This window comes from Chlorocebus sabaeus, chromosome 20 (genome assembly GCF_047675955.1).
Source record: "Chlorocebus sabaeus isolate Y175 chromosome 20, mChlSab1.0.hap1, whole genome shotgun sequence".
Taxonomy (NCBI): Eukaryota; Metazoa; Chordata; class Mammalia; order Primates; family Cercopithecidae; genus Chlorocebus; species Chlorocebus sabaeus.
Window position 1 is genome coordinate 27,132,310 of NC_132923.1, and position 5,354 is coordinate 27,137,663.

The window sequence follows — 5,354 nt, forward strand, 5'->3', positions numbered from 1 at the left end:
AGGGGCAGACCACTTCTGCAAGTTTTGAAAGTATACAGAGGTCTGCAGAGCAAACATCCATACGGATGTCCACCCAGATGTCCCATCCTTTGTTTCAGTCTCTGGCTTTCCCATTAAGGATCCTGACCTCTTTGGCTGCACATTTAAATGTGTCTGGAATATGTGACCCTATCATGTCTGAAGTCTGTCACTCATCCATGTTAGCTTTTTCATTGCAAAAAATAAATGACTCTTTGTAGGCTACTAAAGAGACCCTCTGCCTTTCACATTTGGCCATTAACCAAGTGGAAGCTTTGTTTTCTCATCCCTCTTCAGAGTATCGCTATAACTTAGCAGTATCCAGGCATCTCCACTGTCCTTATAGGCCTTGTTCCCCCATATACTTCAAATGTCTGAAATTGTATCTGCAAGGTCTTTAACTTCACTGGGATATTTTCCCAGGTCACCATTGATGAAAATCTTTAGCAACTGGGTCACCACCTTGTGCTAGGAACTACCCAAGCTCCTATGCTGTGCAGGATGGCATCCTCTTTGCCCAACCAGTGAGTGAGTCAGTCCTGAAACCCCATCTTATGTCTTCCAGGATCACCCTTAGCGCCATCTGTGTTAGTTTGTGTCCTCTGAGAAGCAAAAGCCAAAGTGAGATTTGACATGTGTATTAGTTTCCGAGGGTTGCCATAACAAACTACCACAGACTGAGTGACTTAAACAACAGAAATGTATTTCCTCACAGTTCTGGAGGCTAGTAGTCCAAGATCAACGTGTCAGCAGGTCTGGTTTCTTCTGAACCTCTCTCCTTGGTTTGCAGATGGCCACCTTCTCGTTGTGTCTTCACGTGGCCATTTCTCTTGTGCGCACCTGCCCCTGGTGTCTGTGTATCCAAATTTCCTCTTCTTATAAAGCCACCAGTCAGGACTGGATTAGGGCCCACCCTAACAGCCTCACTGAACTTGAGCACTTCCTTAAAGGTCCTAGCTCCAGTCACATTCTGAGATACTGGGGGTTAAGGCTTTAACATCTGAATTTGGGGAAGACACAATTCAGCCCATAAAAACATGTAAGAGATTAATTGGCAGAAACGTCTATAAGCATAAAAGGGATGAGAGCAGGAGAAGGTGGGAGATGCTACAGACTGTGCTATAAGTCTGGCACCTATGAAGGAGACAGAATAAAAAGGATTGCACAGACAGGGTCTCAAGCTGCAGCACAGTTCTAAGAAAGTTTCAGCTAGGCTGATGGGGGGGGATCTATAAGCCAAAGTTTCCCATTAGAGGAGTACCAAATTATGCAGCAATGGGCCTGCATTAGTACTCTTGCCATGCTAAGTCATTGGCCTGAACTGTTCAATTTCTATTTCTTCAGGGGTTTGCAAGAATCAAAGCTAGCTAAAGCTCTCTATATCCTTGAGTTTAAAACCTTTGTTATTTAAAAATACTCTACAAAATGATTGAAGTAAAAAATGATACACAGAGAAGCAGCCAAATGTAAAATGTCTTTTTATGTAAACAAATTGTAGTTACTAGAGATAAATGTGGATAAATGGATTTGGGGAATGTAATATTTAGAAAGAGAAAAGGGACCTAAATTTATTTGGAATTACTTTTTAAATTCTCCACATATTTTCTGCCTCACCCAGGAATGTCTGACACAATATGATGTTTGCTACATATATGATGTTTGCTAACAAATGTGAGTATTTTCAACATTTATCAGGCTATTAACTTTACCAAACTACTACACTTACTTCCAGTGGAATGACAAAGCTTCTAATCTACAATTGAAAAGTATCTTTACTGCAATACAGTTTATTTCATCTGTAAAATAATCATGGCAGCTTTCAATTAGGGATGATTTTCCTTTCTTTGCAAAAATGTGCAAAATACTACCAAAATATCTGAGAACTCTCACTCTATGGGTGAACGCAGAACTTTTATTAATGTCTAAATAACTTACATTTCTCCAATGAGGAACAGTCCTTCTCATCTCTCAGTATTAATATTTCACCTAAAAAGGTATAGCCAACAAACTTTTGTCTATTTTATTTAAGAAATAAAAAACTACAGTACTTAAAAACATTTTAAAGTGGCTATTTGAAATTCTGAATTTTCTACTTACTCTACTTCTCCAAGTCACACATATATTAATGTCTATGGAACTAGTATGCTTATAGCAATCAATCAATCAACCCATCCTTATCTGGAGGTCATTATCCTCAGCAAACTAATGTAGGAACAGAAACCAAATACCACATGTTCTCACTTACAAGTGGGAGCTGAATGATGAGAACACATGGACACACGGAGGGGAACAACACATACTTAGGCCTACTGGAGGGCAGAAGGTGGCAGAAGGGAGGGGATCAGGAGAAATGACTGGTGGATACTAGGCTTGATACCTGGGTGACGAAATGGTGTGTACAGCAGATCCCCGTGGCACACGTTTACCTATGTAACAAACCTGCACATCCTGCACATACACCCTGGACTCAAAATAAAAGTTAAAAAAATAAATACTTATTTACCAAACAAATGTATCTAGAGCATATGCCAGGTGCTAGGCTGAACAAGACAGAATACTGACCCTCAGATGAATCACATTTTCATTATCTTCCTTCTTCCTCCCTTTAACTTAAAAAATTATTTCTGTTGTGGTAAAATATCGTAACATAAAACTTACCATTTTAACCACTTTTAAGTATACAATTCAGTGACATTAAGTACGTTCACATTGTAGTGTAACCATCACCACAATCCATCTCCAGAACTTCATCATCGTCCCAAACTGAAATGCTGTATCCATTCAACCCACTAACTCCTCCTTCCCCTCTTCCTCCAGCCCTAGATAACCACGATTCTACTTTGTCTCTATGAATTCGACAATTATAGGTACCTAACATAAGTAGAATCATATAATATTTGTCTTTTTGTGTCTGCGATTTCGCTTAGCATAAGGTCTTCAAGTCTAATCCAAGTTGGAGCATGTATCAGAATTTCATTCCTTTTTAAAGAGTGAACAATATTCCTTTGTGCATATCCACATTTTAACTTCAATTACTTTTAAACAGCTAATTTCTCATTTTCTTTCTTTCAAAGAGACATTATGTTAGCTGTTAAGATTTTTACAATGCACTCTCTTGGGAGAAAAGATTTTCCTCCCTATCCACAATTACCTGCGGCTCTCATTCATTTATGTTATATACAGCACAAATACATTTACCCAGAGGAGATTCTACATTCAAGAACATTTCGTAAGTCATTCACTACTGTCTCTGACATTGGTAGGGGCTGCAGAGCACCATGCAACCCTGGGTGCTCAGGAAATATTATACTTAACTACCTATGTAGTGAAAGAACTCCTTTTTTTTTTTTTTGAGATGGAGTCTCACTCCGTCTGTTGCTCAGGCTGGAATGTGGTGGTGAGATCTTGGCTCACCGCAACCTCTGCCTCCCAGGTTCAAGCAACTCTCTGCCTCAGCCTCCCGAGTAGCTGGGATCACAGGCACCCACCACCATGCCCAGCTAATTTTTGTATTTTTAGTAGAGACAGGGTTTCACCATCTTGGCCAGGCTGGTCTTGAACTCCTGACCTCATGATCCACCCGCCTCGGCCTCCCAAAGTGCTGGGATTACGGGCGTGAGACCCCGCGCCTGGCCATAAAAGACCTTCTAAAGAGCAGCTGTAGTTAATTTACGACCAAGACTTTTCCATAGAACATAACTGATAAGGTGAAAACAAAACAAAAAAAAGCTTGTCAGAAAACTGACAAGAAAGCTAAAAATTACCATTCGTTTCTCAGAAATCTAACAGATCCCTGAGGAGTGCTACTTGGAGTTTTTCCTCAGTTTTATTAGTGCTAAACATCTGATTGGCCAGGGATGACCAAACTAAATTCCTACTGAATCCATGAAGGAAGTCAGAAAATAAAGGGTGGGGAAAACAGATGTTGGCTAATACTCAAAAGGCATATTTTTACATTTCCTGGACCTTTGAAATGCCTTGGTGACTTACAAACCTAATCTAGGACCAAGAATGAACTTTACTGGAGAGAGACAGGCCTTGAGAGGTTAAGGACTCGACTAGTGGTATCACATTAATAACTGGAAATGAGATGCTGCCATTTCCCTTTCTAGCATAAAGGACTTCTTTCCCCCGACTCCAGCTTTATTAAGGTGTAAGAGACAAATAGAAATTGTTCATGTTTATGGTATACAACGTGACGTTTTGATATACATATACAAACACACACACACACTGCGAATAATGAAGCTAATCAACATAATCCATCACCTCACATACTTTCCTGTGGTGAGAACATTTAAGGTGTACCCTCTTCACAATTTCAAGTACACAATACATGATTATTAACTATAGAACTCATCCACCTTGTCTGACTGAAACTTTGTATCATTTGACCAATATTTCCCTCTATTCCCCACCCCCGTGCCAAGAGTTCGTACTTGCCTTTCTTGAACAAATACTTCAATTACAGTGTTATTTCGAAGCTGTAAAGTTGCTCCTTAAGCAACTTATTGAAGGGAAGCAAGAAGCGTCGATAAAGAAAGCGCTTTTTTTTTTTTTTTTTTTTTCGGATAGGGTTTGGCTGTTGCCCAGGTTGCAGTGCAATGGCACGATGTGGGCTCACAGAAAACACTTATTTTTTTTTTTTAACAAATAACAGAAAAAGCAGTGACTATTTTGAAGTCGGATCCTGAACTCTAGGTTATTTAGGTCTGAAACCTGTACTAGGTGGAGGGGTGCAAGAAAGAGTTGATAAAATTACCTTAACGATATGGAAACTCGAAGACTTTCTTACATACTAACCCCTCGCCCCCTGCTTTTCTCAATAAACGAGCCAAACTGGCTGAAGCTAAGGGACTAGTCCGCGGCGCCGGCTCAGACCCACTGTAGCGGACCCGTTGCCGCCCAAAGTCCTGGAGCCTTCGACCGGGCAAGGAGAACACCGCAGAGGGAACCCTAAGAGAGGGAACCCTGCGAAGAGAAAGAAGGTGGGGGCCTTGCAGGAAACCGGGCCAAAGTACTCTAGCTGGGATTGCGGGAGCCGGCGAGGGACCTATTAAGTCAGGGTTCAGACAGCCCAGCTCTGCGTACAAGCCCTTTCAATTGCCAGTCTTGGGGCGGGCTCACACCTTCTCTAAAAGGCGAACTCACTACACGCCTTGGGTTCCAATCGTCCCTAGCAACCACCCGAGATTTAAGGCGGAAGTACCTCACTGGTCCTCCTCTTCCGGACCAACCATGCCCTGGCGAGGAAGCGCGTTGGCCCAATCACCTCAGCGGGAACTACTATTAGCCAATAGGAAGCAGACACAGGAGGGCGGGCTAAAGAGGTCGCG

General features: G+C 41.6%; 1 long non-coding RNA gene across 1 annotated transcript; it reads right to left on the reverse strand.

The window, feature by feature from the left end:
- Nucleotides 1-640: 640 nt before the first annotated feature.
- LOC140709483 (uncharacterized) lies at nt 641-5,275 on the reverse strand. The gene is made up of 2 exons (XR_012089996.1): nt 2,384-5,275; nt 641-988 (listed from the first exon to the last, which is right to left on the reverse strand). It is a non-coding gene; the product is annotated as an uncharacterized lncRNA (long non-coding RNA).
- Nucleotides 5,276-5,354: the final 79 nt, after the last annotated feature.